We start from the raw sequence: 17,089 nt of genomic DNA, 5'->3' as shown, positions 1-17,089 counted from the left end.
GAAGCATTTGAGCACACAACAAAAAGATTTTTTCTGCAAAAAGAAGGAGTGTGCAACGCTGCAGTAGGGTTTTTTTGTTTAGTGGTTTACATTTAAACAATCCTCCAAATCTTGATTCAAATGGACTACAGGTTTTGCTCAGTAGCCTACATAGTTTTGTTGTAAAGAACGTCTTTCTCATTTCCAGTTTTATACTTAGCTATAACCTAAAAAAATATGTTTACAAAATGACTCAAGCATGCAACAGGGCATTTTGGTGTTTTTGATATTTAGCCAAACTATAATCCTTCCTTGACCCATAACCAGACAGTATCCTAAACTAACATGGAACAAAGGATGAAAACACAAGACTATGGTTTAAAAGTCCAGTGCTTGACCTCCTCTGACTTTATTGAAAATACCTTCTTGATTAAAACATTTCAGGAATGTGAGTTCCTGTGTGTCCCCTGCTGGCTAGCTAACGGCCACCGCTCTGCACTGAACTCACATGTTCGTTACCACTGACAACACCTTAGATCAACAGAGTCTTCTAACCTCCATCCCCGTCAGCACAGTTGCTACCGTCAACTCTTAACACCATCACGTTTGCATGCGATGTTAGAGTTGATAGCATTATATATTCAATTCTGGCACAGAATATGAATGTTGTATAGCATCAAAGATAACACACGTGTGCATCTGCACCATGATTCCGATCCACCGATAAATGTAATGCTATTTTTTCTACATCATGCTAAAAAAAAACAGATAAACATAACCTTGTTGGAGGAGATACGTAGAAGAGCAGGACCATCCAGGAATATGACCTGAACTTTACTTTGTGGCCGGGAGCTGACTTCAGTACTTCTGCCAACACTACTTTCCTATTTAAAGTTTGACGAAGGAGGAAAGTTAATGAACCTGGAAACTCTCTCTTTTCTATTCCATCTGCTCTTATTCTCTCCCTACTTTTTTGTTCTCGACTTGAATGAAAGTGAGTCGAGAGATTTTGGCCATTCCAAATTCTCTCAGGGAATAAAAAAAAAGAAGAGAAATCCCCTTCTGGGCAGGCCTCTGAATTGTTACACAAATTAATCCCCTTTCCCAATTTCATCATTTGCCCCAAGCTCCCTTTTCGGAATTATCCCTTTTCAATTATTTCTCCCTCCTTTTCTAATTTCTAGTCACCCTTGGAAATATCAATGGTGATGAGAGTGGAATGTAGAGAAGAGGAGTGAATGTGTTATTAATTGCTCTGATGTGGATTAGATGTGAGCATCGTGGTAACCCCTCCACCCCCCCATCCTCCAATCACATTTCAATTAATAACAGTCAGCCAGGCTTTGCCTCAAGATGTGCTCACAAGATGATTGGCCTGTCAGTCAGAGCTGCTAGGGAGCATTTGCAATTTGTCACCAGTTTCCTTTTTTCCCCTGTCTTTTTACAATTACTCACTCTTGTTACTATCTTGTAATCTTCTTCCATTGCGATCCCTCTCCCTTGCTCATGTCATATGCCTCTTCACCCAGGTATTTGTCTATCCTTCCAATCATGCCACATTTCTTCCATTTATTCATTTTCCCCATGATAGCTTTGTCAGCGTTGAAAAGGACGTGTGTGTGTGTGTGTGTGTGTGTGTGTGTGTGTACAGAGCTGCTAAGAGGTTTTCTGCTGCCCAAGATGACATGCAACTCTTAAAACTGTCGTCCATCGCCACATTTCAAATGAGATGGGCGAAAACAGCCATTTTCCACTAAGAGCAGCATGAAAACATGCTACCCAGAGGTGACACACACACACACACACACACACACACACACACACACACACACACACACACACACACACACACACACACACACACACACACACACCTCCTCTTTGAGCCATCTTATTTTGTCACCTGCTCCTGTATGTGTTACAGCCAATATGTTGCCTGTGAGGATTCATATGACCTCAGTTTTGTTCTTGACCGTCTGTTTTCACATTTGAACCTTGTATTCATCTACAACCACTTATTCTTAGTTATTTTGTATACAACACTGTACTTAAAAACGTTGCTTTATTGATGAAAGACTAAAGAAACAGAACACTTTTTGTTTCGATCCAGCAGGTATTTTGTGTGGGCTGATTACATTTAAAACATGTACAGAGCCCATGTACATAGTCAAGTGATCACACTACAATGACTAACTCAGCAATTAATACAACTGGGGAATTCTCCCAAGCAGAGTTGAGAATTTAGGTAAAAGGCTCATCATCTGCATACAGTAAGACATCATACTATCGAGTGATGCATTTCTCATTGCTGTGAGTTCCACTTCTGTTCTTTTGGCAAAGTATAACCACTTGCCTCACCTAGCCCCCCACAACAAGATCATGTATCCCCCAAGACTCTCAGTTGAACACAAATATATACTGTACAGTCTGCCAAACTCCCTGTAAAGCCTTATGAGATTAGCATTATCTCGGGATTACAAATATGTTGTAATAATTGTGCAGGTCGACTGTGATCCTGATCCAGTGCAAATCTGCCTTGTCCGGAATTAAAAGAAGATTATGAAAAATTCCAATGCAACAATGCAATTACCTTAGATATGTTTGCCAAACACAAAGTGAATGTGATATGGAAGTCCTGTGGGAATCAGAATATCTGTGATAAGGTTTATTTTTTGTGCTGTCTTTCCCAGTTGAAATATAGGGCTATCCCTGACTAAAGAATATCTTAGTTGATTCATATTTTTTCTTCAACTTAGGTTTATTTCATTGATGGTACTGTAAGACTGATTTCCCCCAAATACCATAATGCAAATGCACTATTTCAAAATCAGACTCAAATGACTGATCAGTTAACTGTTTGATTATGAGAACACCTCCCCGAGTTTAATAGAGTTATATCTGTGAATAATAAGTCAAACATTAATAGGCCTATATATTAAATCTAAATTATATATGGTTATATTTTACATATTCATGTGTTACGGAGAGCCTCAACACCATATCCAGGAGATAATGTCAGTCATTTCAAATCAAATAAAGACTTATCTAGAGTGAATGCACCACTGGAAATACAGATTACATCACATAAAAAGGTCGCTGGTAATAATATTCCCTTTCAAAGAGGGCCGCCGTAACCTTAATTCAATTACTAAATTGCAAGTTAAACTCACTATAGTCATTACTCTAAAAAAGTCATCACATTTCTGTAAGGCGTTACAAAATAATGTGTTCCTGCCAAACACAGCTCGCAATATGGCGACAGGCAGGATCACAACATTATTTGTCAGAACAAGGACCAGACGTGTCTTATGGAGGTGGATCAGATCATCTCCTGAATTGGACAGCTAGTGTTGACAGGTGCCTTCAGCTAAGCCCACAGGAAGATTGTGTCCATTTGTTTTCTTTCTACTTTTCAATTGTTCACTTTCCTTTTCCTTCAGTATCTTCTTATACAGAGTGCTTCCTCTCAAAGGATCTATATACAGTAGCAGACTGGACACAATCTCTAAAAGAGCTTAACGACAATGATTCTCTTTGTATGTATGAATGAGTGTTGTTCTGATAGAAAGGAATCTATAGTATTTGGTATTGCGCCTGTTGTTATTAAACCCCTGCAGATGGTTAAGAATGCCTCCCAGCATTTTAATAATGATTATATTTCCTCCAGTGGTGATTTGTTTTGAGTGTGCCTCATTTGGAGTTTGAGGGAAGCTCCTGTGTAAATATCAGCAGCCTTAAGCTCTGATTCTTAACCTGCATGTCAGAGGCCATCGGCCCCACGGTGCAGCGAGCTCAAGTCAGATATGTTACGGAAATCAGCGCACGGTCAGTTAGAGAGGCCTGAGGTCAACATCATGTTTATTAAGACTTCCTTTTCAGACGCAGATTTTACTGGTAACTGGCATGGGTTTCTTAGAACTGAGTTATTTGACATGTCTGCAGAGGGTACAGAGTTACTCAGTTCTAATATATTTATCATCTTTTATCAAAATTCATTCAAACTTGGATCATTGAGCTTCCTGTACCACTGGAATCATTTTCATCTGAAGAAGGTTCTCTATATGACTATTCCAAGCAATCAATACTTTGGTGTTGGAGTTTTGCTGTGTCGTTGAAATTGCGGCTGTGCAAATACAAGCTTGCAGGACTCAGCTTTTTACCGTTTTAGTGCAAGTCCAGTCAGCGGCAGCTTCCATGGAGCCTGTGAACATTTGTGACATGTAGTTATCCCAAATGACAGTGGGAAATGAATTGTTCACTGATCTATGGATGTAAATGACAAGGAGACAAATCCATTTTTTTGTTTTTGTTTGTTGGAAAGATTGTCTCCTTTTTTAGTTATGACTGATGCTGTAAGCCTTCTTCACGGCTACAGATGGTCACAATATTCATATGTCTACCAAGCAGTTAAAACACCAGGGAAGTAAGAGTTGCTGCTAGCCTCTACTGTATATTTAAGTTTATTAAAGAGGTACCACTTGTATTACTGTATATAATACTGTAAAGATTAAACTAGTAATCTCCATCATTAATTTGTCTTCATCTTCGCTGCACAAGATATCCCAGAGTTCACATTATATTTATCTTCTGCAAGAGTGGTTCAGGAAATGAGCAAATTAATGTTGGCTGTTTTGCAGGTAGATCTTTGCTGAGACGTACACACAGTTGCAATACTGTAAAGGCTTTGTTTTAACCCAAGTTGAAAATAATTGACAAATGTTCCACTGAACTCAGGACGGTCAGAGACAACCCTGTAATGCCACTATGTTCTAAGAAGTGATTCAATCTTTTACTGATGTGCGTTTTGACAGATGCTGCGCTTGATTTGCTACTGAACTCCCATGACCAGAACTCTTTATAATGAGCTTAATGAAACCATTCCAATAACGAATCATTTCTTATGACTCATACTGTGTAAGAACAAGAGACAGTAGAGGAGGAAACAAACTGAGACATTTTTTATTTTATTTTTAAATGGTTGAACACTCGGCCTTATCTTGAAAGGTGTGGAAATGTACTGATTGACAAGCCAGATGTCCCCTCCAGCTCCCCCTTGGAACAGCAAGCACACAGCTGAGCTTAAGGAAGCAAGAATGTGAGGAGAAATGAGAAAAGCCTGAGCCTATCTTCTTTTGGCCGAGTGGCTCTGCCCCGCTCTGCTCTCCCTCTCTCTGACTCTGCTCGCTTTCCTTTCTTTATTAAAAAGAAACACATGTAGTGTCGGAGCGTCGAAGTATGAAATTCAATTCTCATCCCCCAAACGGCGTTTTTATTAAAGCCGTTACTATCACGGCAAGCAGACGGGCCTGCCAGCTCGGCTGCGTGGATTCAGACTGTACGAGGAGGAAGGAGGGCGGGAGAAAGAGCGCTAACGCAAGAAGGAGGTGAAGAAGGCAGCGAAGGAATGGTACAGTCAGCAGCAGGGCTACAGAGGACCTTCATTTGCCCAAAAGGCAGCTCAGCCTCTTATGCAATTTAACCAGGACGTGCTTGACTTGAGCTTGGGTTAGCACCCAGGCACGGCCCGGTGCACAGAATCAATTGCACATTGGACATGCAGAGAATTACACTGCGGTCTTGTTCACACTGTTATTTTGCATTGCAACAACATTGCTCTGAATTATGACTTAACAGCTCTAAAGCCATCATGTGTGCGCTCACTTTTTCTGACATTGAGTGATGTGCCAAATGTTATTCTTACGTTATGTTAGAATAACATCCCCCATATTTCGGGGATTGTGGAAAATAATGTACTTGTACCGAAAAGTTCTTCAGGCTTCTACAGCAGATCCAAGGAGGAAACATTGAATCTAGCCTACATCAAACTGTTACGTTGTGATGTGAATTCATTTTTGGATATGTCAAATGCTCCATAGCAGCAGTTAGGAGAGCCATAGCAGCTTGGTTATTGTTATCTTCAAATGGAAGTTTTTATATTATCCAATATTCAGTTTTTTCTTACCAAAACTAATGGGATTCCTGTCAGCCTCAGTTTTAACCTATTTGGGAGTTAGTTCTAATTCGCAAACGTTAGCATGCTAAACTAAGAGTTTACAAGGTAGACATTGAACCTATCCTAAACTAAATACATGGCCCGTCATTGTTAGAAATTGGCCAAGTGGACATGCATTTCGGTATCTGCTGTGCTTTAATGCAGCATAACAATGCTGCTTGCATGACTACAACTCGGAAGGTGTTTTTTGGTTTGAAATGGTTATGTTAATATATTTGTGTTTACATTAGCCACCATGCCTAGCATGTTTAGGCTTACCCCCTGATCCCACCGGAAGCGTCTGTGCTGCGTCTGCGCTGCGGCAGCGCCGCGACCTCCTCCTGCGTCATAACCCACCAGGCGCGTTTCAAAACGTTGCGGAAGCGGAGCGTCGTGTGTGCAGCCTCGCAGTTGTTGGATCAACGTTCCACTTCCTGCCTGCGCCGCGTAAAAAATAGGATTCATCCTATATTTTAGAAATTCCTTGCGGCGAGGAGCTTCTGGGACGCTTCGAGCCGCGGCGCAGCGGGTCTGGTGGAATAGCACCCATTGACTAGAGCAGTGGCGGCGCCAGAGATTAACTCTAGGGGGTGCTGTGGGGTAGCTTGACGTTTCATAGAGGGTGCTCAAACATTACCAGCGCTACAGTTGAATTTTCTACTGCAACACTCCCCACACGCACACACAGTGCACCCGCGACTGTTACAATGAAGGCTCGATAATCAGCGCACGGCATATAGGTGTAAGCAGGGCTAAAGTGCTATTTTTACAAGTGGGGAGTGGACCTCACGTCCTCTAGGAGGGACCTCACCTCCTCTAATGGGGTCCGGGGGCATGCTTCCCCGGGAAGGTTTTTTAAAGTTAAAACATCAATCTGGTGCACTTTGAGAGCAACCTGAAGAGATCTATGGATACATCCCTCAACACCCAGATGAAACAGAACTGTAAACAGATTTTCTATTTCTTTATAGATATTTTACAACTCCCCTTTTAAAACAAACCGTTTGAGACCCACTGAGATAACTAGACTAAAGATAACTATCTAAACACTGAGAGTCCTTTACTTCACCTGAGCTGAGGTTATCTGAGACTCTCAGTCTGACAGGAGAGAATTCTCCCTCCACCTTGTTGTTGAAAAAGCTCCTTATATCCGTTAGCTTGGCTAGCTAGCACCAGATGCTAACCACAACGATCTCCAGTAGATAGGCCTACCCACCGGTGCGTGAGCTCTCTCTCTCGCTCGCTCGCTCGCGCACGCACACAAAATGGCTCGTGCCACACACACACAGAGCAGAGCTTGAATGAAACACAGAGACCCAGAAGTAAGCTACTTGTACTCATGAGGCTATGCTATTATGTGCAGAATTCCTCTCGCTTTCAGGTGGTTTTGATTGAGTGTCCACACGTGGACGTTTAAGGACTAAAAAACGATCAATTTTTCACTTTGCTGTTAGCAAATAAGTTGGCGCTCTAGCTAACAGGAAGTCACTCAAGTGTCACAAAGTCATTTAGCCTATGGGTAGGTCAAAAATCGAATCGGTGCTGGCCATTGGCCTAATCATATTACCTGTGTTGGCTTTATGTTTTTGGTCAAAAATGTGTTTGTTTCACAATTGCATTGATGTAATCAATAATTTTTCTAATTTAATAAAAATTATTATTATTATTTTCAACAAAAAAAAAAAACATTTTTTGGGGGTGCTTAGGGGGTGCTTTGGCAATCCTGGGGGGTGCTTCAGCACCCCCTAGCTCCCCCCTGGCGCCACCCCTGGACTAGAGTGGCCGCGATCGCTAAAAACGTCGCAGCCGCAGCGCAACGCAGCGCAGACGCTTCCGGTGGGATCAGGGGGTTAGAGTGCTAACAAAACAATGATCACAGAGCAGTTCTGCGCCTGAACACAGACAGGGGGCAAAAGGTCTTGCTCTTACAAAAGTTGCTTTCACTACGCATATAGTCAGGGCCGTTTCTTCCTATATGCGGACTATGCGGGGGCATAGGGCCCCCGCGGCCACTAGGGGGCCCCCAAGCTGAAAGTATATATTTTTTTTCATCCGAAAAACAAAAAAAGTTTAATTCATACACACAAAGATGAACAAAATTAGTAGAAGCGGGAGGGCTGAAGCATAGCTTGTGGAAAGTAGCCCTCCCGTGCATCATCCTAATACAGCGGCATTATTGCGTCAAAAACGTATAGAAATGAAGGAGTACAAAGAAATAAAGAAAACAGGAGAAAAAATTAAATAAAAGTTAGGGCAGGAAAACAATAAATGCATATATATATATATATATATATATATATATATATATATATATATATATATATATATATATATATATACGAAAACTAGATATAGGGTCATTTTCTGCACATGTCAATAGCAGTTTCAACTATCTTTTTTTGGAAATTAAAATACTATATATACATATATACACATGCACTTGGCAAATGAATAATAATAATAATAATATGTTTATATGCATAATTGCATATAAACATTGTGAACACTTATTTTCAAGTGACTTTTTTTACATTCATATGTTCACGCTGTGGTTTGGAATTGCTTTTGAATGTTATTAGGCATTTTGTTATGGAAAATGTTTTGCATAATCATTACTGTTTTAAGCTGTACTATCTCAACACATTTTAATAGATTGAGTTTTTTTTGAGTTGTGTGTTCATATTTACCAACACCACAGACTATTCGTAATACTTTTTTTGGGATGTTATTATTTTTTGTAGATTTGTTGAGTACGTGTTTCCCCATATTTCGGAGCAGTATTAAAGGTAAGGGAGAAATAGACTGTTATAAAGAGTATATTTTCTTCAAGAATGTTCTTAGTATGATACAAAATACCTATTGTTTTTGACAGTTTAGTCTGTACATAATTTATATGGTGCTTCCAATTGAGTTTTTCGTCAACAAGCAGTCCTAAAAATGTACATGCACCAACTTTTTCTATCTCTGTATTGCAAATCCGTATAATGCAGTCATTTATACTCTAAGACTTTGCATTGAATAACATGTAATTTGTTTTGACCACATTAAGGGATAATTTATTAACTGCAAACCAGTTACATAGTATTTTTAATTCTGCATTCACAATTTTAACAAGATCGCCAAGATTATGATGGGAGCAGAGAATTCAAAGTTCAGGTTCAGCCTCAATATATTTGGGGAGAATTAAAATGAGCCGTCTTTATTTGTAGACAGCCAAGCCCCCTCCTGTGAGTGTCCGGTGAAGCATTATGCTTACAAATCCAATGTAGGATATAAACACGACTAAACTGCAATGATAGCAAAGCTGTGGCTTGGGTTTTTGGGGTAATAAAGTCCAAATCATCGTTGGGCTGACAGCTGAGAAAATGCTGCATCTCTTGCATTTATTGACATAGAGGAGCCTTATTGCCTGTTTTCCTATTAAAGTGTAACAGATTGATGCATCTCCACAGATCATCTTAAAGGCTTCGGAATCCCCCCCATTGTAGTTAAAAAAACTGTCAAAACTAGGGCCCCCAAACAACATCTTGCATAGGGCCCCCAAAAAGCTAGAAACGGCCCTGCATATAGTAACCTGATATACCCTGATGTAAAAACGTTTACAGCAGGCAAACCACATCTGGATATTGTTTTGGGAAAACTGACAATTGTCTTTTCAAATCCAGTAAACCTAATATGCCTGGATGTATTTTTTAGATCTGTCACCCAAACTATTGAAGACAGCCTGTAACATGTTGAAAACACTGACTGCATCAGAATACTTATACCCAGAGTTCATAGTGAGACAACATACCTTTAAAGAGCACAGTTAGGATATCTTACACTATGTAGAACATTGTGTGGCACATCAATGTTTTAGAATTTTCACTTAAAATGTAGAATACCTTTTCTTAAATTATACCATTTTAGTCAATAAGTATTATCCTAGGTATGTTGCGTAATTTCATCTCCACGTTGCGACTTGAATGGTAGTATTACGAGGCCTGAAATCCCTCCTCCCCCCCTCCAATCATGAAAATAAATAAATATCAGAATTGTCAAACACTCAGTCGAAGTAAGGTCTTTCTGCTATGAATTCCCCCTTTCTCCTTCCCGACAGTAAATACACAGTTGGGGTCAGTTGACCCTGTCCATGCCTCAGAGAAAATAACGCATTGTAGCTAAACTATTCTGACAGGTCTGCCCTTTTTACACATGAGGGAGATGAAGAAGGGAAGAGAACAGAGAGCTGGGTTGGTGGTTGAGGGGGGGGGGGGGGGGGGGGGTCATAGGGGAACAATGCAAAGAAGTGAGGAGGGAGATGAGGAACTGGAGACACAACGATATAGGGGTCACGGTGGGACTCAGGGAAACAAGTGGGGACATGACTGCAGTGTGGCTGGTTGGCTTGATACATTGTTGAAAGCTGCGTCATTGGCGGGCTGAATTCACGGCTTAAAGGCTGACTGGCTATATTTCTGACAAACAGGCTTGCTTTTTGATTTGGCGGCCAACTGGCTGACAGAGTTGACGGGTGCAAAAGTTGGATGGCTGCCTCAGAGGATGGCTAGTTGGTTGTCTATGCATTTATTATTTATCCTGTGTATCTGATTTGGGTCATGCTCAGTTCTCCAGCTGCAAACAAGCGAGGCCCTCCAGCTACAGCCTGCAACAACACAGCACAGTCTGCAGCATCTGCAGAATCCGATTGAACCGTAGTTACCTCCTACATTATGTTTAGGGCTCAGTTAGCCTGTTTGCTTTTCTGGAATTACGGAAAAGCTACTGGCTCACATTTCATTGGTGGAGGGTCCTAGCATGGGCCAATGTGAACCAATAACATTTTGGAGTGGATTGTTTGTTAATATTGCGAGATTGCAAGCATTTGTGCTTCATTCATGTGGTGTCCAAATAAACTGAACTAACCCTTTTGGCAGAGGTCTATGCTTTCTTATTGGCATTCTGTACTGTTCCTGTCTTTGTTTGAACCCAGGATAGTAGCTTTATAGTCAGCCAGACTGTACAGTCATGTTAATCCTTGATGAGTTATTTGGAATCAAAGACGTATTTTAGTTTTAGGAAATACATTGAGCCTATGCTACGATAGCACCTCGAATGCTCACTAATACTTTATACGTTACGTTTTTAATCCGTAAAAAAAACTGTGGAACTATTAACTTCCTCAAATCTCTGCTGGTTACCTCGCAACTAATTCCAGCCATTACATTCTAGTCAACAATAACACTTTTCCCTTAAAAAAAATAGACATTGGTGCTGTATGGTGGATTTTGGCCTTCTGGACAGAGAAAGGCTATAGCTGTTTTCAGTTTTAGTCCTAGGCTCAGCTCACTGCCATCAGTCACTTCATATTCACTGTACAGAAAGCATATGTGTCCAAACATGGAACGTGTTCTTCAAAAGACACATCTCAGACCATTTCCCAAAAAAATACACGGTCTGAAAAAATAAAGTTTAAAAAGAAAGTGTAAAATAAAGAACATTTAAACACCAAGATTTAAGTGCCTTTCCTTGGCCCATGATACAACTTGCCACCATGTGTCATGGAAATGGGCCAGTGAACACAACTAAAAATTAGGCATGATGAAGCAGATTTTATAGAAAAATTCCATGAGTTAAAACAACTTTGATTGACACTTGTCTGTCCAAATCAACTTCGCAGAGATATGTCATCCTTACATAACAGTCCTGACCAGTGGTGTAGTGGGGATTTTTTTACTGGGGGGACGCTATTTTAATTAGGTCATCCCAAACAATGCCACACAAGTGCGCATGCGCGCAGTGCACTCACAAAACGGGCAGACAGGTCCACAGAAACTACTGGTATGCTTAGTCCTACTTTAGTTACTGTACTGCAAAAAGCAGACGGCGCTGCGCTCAACACACACACAGACTCAAAACCATGGATACACTGGCACATACGTTACATAAACCATGTATAGGCCTAAATTGCATAAGCTACACTACAGTATTGCAACTAAGCAGACAGTGCTGCTGCTTCTCTCTCTATCTCTATCTCTCTATCTCTCTCCACTTTCAAAATCTATTTAAAACTCATAACAAACAAACAAAATGTCCAAAGTTGTCCTGAAATTAACTTATTAAATAAACAAAACGAAAAATATAGCCATACTTATGCCAACAACATTGAATCTGAACTTGACATTATTCTGATTATAATTGCAAATAAGCAGACAGCGCTTCCGCGCTGCCACACACCACACACACACACACACACACACACACACACACACACACACACACACACACACACACCACACACACACACACACACACACACACACACACACACACCCACACACACACACACACACACACACACACACACACCACACACACACACACACACACACACACACCACACACACACACACACACACACACACACACACACACACACACACACACCCCTTGGGTTTTTGAAGACTGATAAATCCGAAATGGATGAACAAACTTTGCAGCCCAGTTTCCCAGCTTTGCAGTCTATCCACGGGTAGCCTCTTGTTTTCCTCCGCCACATCTCCTCCGTCCATACCTCTGGGAAAGGTGAGCTTGAGCTAGCCAGGGGAACGTTGCTAGCGCAGCTAACGTGCACGTTAGCTAGCATTATCCACGTCTTGAGGCGGCTCTTCTGATGATGTATTACTAGCAGCTTCACTTGTAGCTTCGGTGCTGCTAGCCTCTTTCTTCTTGTGAATTATATTATTTTTAGAAAAGAAGTCAAGTAAAACATGTTAGCCTGCCATTATAGAGCTTTTTCGTTAGTGTTCTTGAGGGAAGGAGCTGCCGCAAAATCGGCGGGCGCGGCGAGCTGGCTCGCCGTGGGTGTGTCAGTGACCGCGAGGTCACGAGCGTGATGATGAATCGTACTTTTTTAAGGAAATCGTTTTTATTTTTTATTATAATTACTGTGAAATGTATTATGTTTTCGTCATTATTACAACAAATACACACTTGCAACTGATAACACTGGCAATGATTTTATATTTATTAGACTTAAAAAAAAAGATCATGCACCAAATAAGCGGGGGTACGGCGTACCCCCGCGTCCAACGCCCACTACACCACTGGTCCTGACCAAAGGAAGCAGACTGCCCTTGTCTTCGTCTTCTTCTCTGCTTCACTGTTTCTCTCTCTTGGTCTCCTTCTTTTAGGGATCATAATTAAAAACATCATAGCTATAATACCTAAAAATTTAAGGGCTGCTTGACTAAAAAGTTCCTTTTGCATTATTTTTCTACATTAATCTCAACCATCCTTTTTAATAACATTCATCTTCCTTTCTTTTAATCTGTCAGACCTTCTTTCACACCTTGAACTCATTACCTACGCATCTGTCTTCTTTCCACCACTACCTCTAATTCAAAGTGAAATCCCAATATACAAAAAACAAACAGCTTCAGCTTTTTTTTTACTCGGCATCATTCAACCTGGTTGTAAATATCTAATGTAAAGAATACATTTACTTCTGCCTCTGTATCTTCTCCAAGTGGCCTGACTATCCATTCTCAGGATCTCATACCCTTCCCCTGCATTAATTCCAGATGAAGTGAGGAGTAGCGTCGGGGATTTCCCCCGTGGCGAGATGGAGATGATGTGATTAATCCAGAAACACGTAGGGCCGAAAGAGGCAGAACACAGGAGTGAAGGACACCAGGGAATAAGGAATGGGTGAGGTTGGAGTGAATGTATAAAATGGGAGGAAATGACTTGAGGACAGAGAAGATGTAGGGTGAGGTGAGGACATCACTGAGACATAAGATGAAGAGATGAACACAGGGGACTGGCAGAATGAAAAGGTGGAAAACAGGAAGGAAATACAAGTGGACAGATGACTCATACCACTCATCCTATTGGGCACCATTAAACAACAGAGGAAATCCTGGGTACAGCTATATAAGGTTTGAGGTACTTGGCAACCCTGCAGATACCACCTTAAAATTATCTCAAAAGCTGAAATAACTTGATTGTAAAATTCAGAGGAGAAAAAAAAAACGTTTCTGCTGTTAGTGCACTTACTCTTCCAGTGCTGCCTCCCTAGTTTTATGACTTGTTGAGTACAAAGTAAGTTGTAAATCAAATACTTTTGCTATCCAAGAGAATGTTTTAGTATAATCCAAGCAGTGTGTAGTCCCATGCTTACATTCCACCAAAGGAAAGTATTGTGTGATGCAAGAGGAACTCTGGACACCGGTGGTTTAGAGGGAAGACCGAGAATACATTTCGCCATAATTGTTTCCAGGCAGCATTAGATCCTGGGGATTTTTACGGCCACTGGTTTCCTTGATATGGCTGTGTCGTGAGTAAGGCTCTGGACCTACCTGTCAGTGCGAGAGTGCTCCGTCTCCCCTTTCTCCAATCCAGCTCCAGGAAAATGCCAGGTTGAGTTTTCAGCCTGAGTGCATGGGATATGCACTGTGCAACCATCAGTGTCAGCAGGGTACAGTACCTGGAGCAGCCCCAGTCAAAACGCTGACAGGCTGAGGAGATGGGAAGAGGAATCAACCAGCAGACCAGTCATTCAGGAAACATTAGGTGTATAGAAATTGCATTAAAAGATAGGTCATTTTTTTTTACATTTATTTCTCATTATTATACAACCAAACTGGTCATTTCCCCTCTCATGGCATTGTTGAATCTGTAGCTGGATTTCAGTGAAGCGCACAGAGGGTCCAGCTTTTGAGTGAATGATCAACATTAACCAGCTGTAATTTATTTTGTGAACATATAGGGAGAGCATTTTGGTAGCTAGCCTACCTCAATCCTTAAATACCCCCTAAAGATAGCCAAAAACCAAACAAAAATTTAAAAAAATGAATTAGTTCAATCTAAAGATCTGATGATGCTCAAATCCTGCGCATCACCCTTTAATGGACATTACTTTGTGATTGGGCTCAGCAGCTTTGTTGATGAGAGCATTTTCAGTTGGATTGTGGTTGCATTTTAATCTGTAACAACCAGGATTTAATTCACGTTTAAGACTTGGACTCTGTTGCGGTGTGTGAAGCAGGCAGGACCCAAATGCAGATTTAAACTGAAAATTCCTTTATTTCAAGGCTACCGGATACTAATAAAGACAAAACAGAACACTCACCGGAGACTTAGTCACAAACAAAAGACGAACCAACACAGAACACAGGAAGAGAACAGACTAAATACAGGGAGGGGTAATCACAAGACGAGAAACAGCCGGGCAGGGGAGGAGAAACACAAGGGCCACAGGTGAACACAATCAGACAACTAGACACACCAGGGAAACTAATGACAGGAGGAAAACACAGGGAAAAGGACCAGAGAATATACAAGGAGGAAAATACCCATAACCAGACATACAAAACTACAAACGTGACAAAACATGAGAATCCTGACAGACTGTGCGTCAGGATTTGAATAGTTTGGAATGAGAAGTACAAATACAGTTGTAAAGCTTAAAAATGTGTAAACATCACAATTTGTGGATCTCAAAAATGCTATAAGCTACATTTGTAAACTTTACCAGTAATGACCGTTAGCCAGTATAGTGAGCACAAACTCAGAATGGCCTTGTTATTGTTAGATGACTGCTTTGTAAGTAAAGCTCTTTTCAACAGGACTCAATACAATACATAACTAAATATATACAGTATGTGTTTCTTGTTTGATTACGTTGCAGTCTGGCTGTTAGTGATTTGACATTTGACTTGCCTTAACTAAGGACTCAAGTTGACATAACCTGTGAGTTGACCTGCCAAAAAGAATGAATTTATACTTGCTTGAGACATGGAACCAAGGTGACATGTCTAGTGTAAGCACCTGCTTAAGAGCCAGTCTTATAAGAAAAAGAAATGCAACAGAGCCATACAGAATAAACAAGCATTGCTTCGATATTCTGACACAGAGCTGTGTCAATATATAGAATGGTGCAATGTTCTGGTCCGTTCTCCAAAGAAAGACAGTGGGATCAGCTCCTGACCCTTTTGGAGTCAAGTTCCTGTTTGTCTGTCTGACAGTGTGCCTTTCTTAGGATGTCTGCTGCCTAAAAGGACACCACTGATCTTTTTCCTCAGGTTTCCTATCTCAGTACTGCTTGTAGAAAAAGCACACCTAAGCATGTTTTCCTCCTCTCCATTAAAACCAGCGTCCGACGACCGTTTTTGCAGATGCAGTGATTTTCTATCCTTCTGCCGTTACTCATCTTTGTCCTTCCTTCCAAATACACTTAATCATTTAATATGTGGCCTGGATTTTACACTTTTTAGTCTTCCAAACTTTATATCCTCATTTCCTCTACGTTTTCCTCTTAGAACTCAGTCTCCTTCTCCCAAAACAATAATAACAAGCTTAGTGTTGCAGCTCGCTGACCAGCTCATAATCCAGAAGGAACTGAATCCCACGGCTCAACACCAACAGATAATCCTGTCTGCAAAGCTCGCCTTCCCCTTCTGGAACAATGCTCCATTTACACCAGAGTGACCCTGAAATTAATGCAGGAAAAGGTTGTGAGGAGGGAAAGCTGGAAGGCAAGACATGAAGACAGTCTGTAGCAAGTTCAGCACTGACAACGATTTCTACACAATTTTGGACGGAAATGCAAAAAGACAACTTAATGCTGGAAAAAGCTAAAATCCTGAGACTTTACATAGCTGCCATACCATTCTGCCATCCCCATCATCAACCATACTGCAATCGGAGTCAGACGTTTCAAACTCAAACACACAGAAAGCACACCCTGCATGACATTGGGACACTGGAAACTTTGCAGCTCTGCAACCTCCCTAAACCTCAGATGACTGCCAAGACAAATACAACAGCAGCTGCTAGCACCAAACAAGAGGATGCATTGTTAGACTGCTCTTCAAAGCTGGAACCACTTGCTGGATTTGGTCAGATCACAATGGGCCAAAACAGGGTACAGAAAATCTGAATTCCCGGACAGGATTAGTTTAATAGTTCAGGTAGGACACCCAGTGTATACCGTTGCACACTCGTACTGGCCTGACACCAATTGTTTGGCGCAAGGTGGTCAATTGAGTCCGAGCAGTCTTAAGTCAGGATAGTTTTGACATTCAAATAAAACCAAACATGTTTGACTTAGAAACTGCTAGATATGAAGGAAAACAT

At 41.0% G+C, this 17,089-nt stretch overlaps 1 long non-coding RNA gene across 1 annotated transcript in view; it reads right to left on the bottom strand.

Moving 5' to 3' along the window:
* LOC117532872 overlaps positions 1–15,107 on the bottom strand; it is a 30,444-nt gene extending 15,337 nt beyond the window's left edge. Inside the window, exons 1-2 of the long non-coding RNA XR_004566939.1 lie at positions 15,084–15,107; positions 14,311–14,469 (exon numbers count right to left, since the gene is read on the bottom strand). This is a non-coding gene — a long non-coding RNA (uncharacterized LOC117532872). The remainder of the gene's footprint in view (positions 1–14,310; positions 14,470–15,083) is intronic.
* Between the last annotated feature and the right edge of the window lie 1,982 nt (positions 15,108–17,089).

Source organism: Gymnodraco acuticeps, unplaced genomic scaffold (assembly GCF_902827175.1).
Source record: "Gymnodraco acuticeps unplaced genomic scaffold, fGymAcu1.1, whole genome shotgun sequence".
NCBI classification, from domain to species: domain Eukaryota; kingdom Metazoa; phylum Chordata; class Actinopteri; order Perciformes; family Bathydraconidae; genus Gymnodraco; species Gymnodraco acuticeps.
Note: the sequence above shows the minus strand (reverse complement) of the source record. Positions and strands in the feature narration are given on the sequence as shown.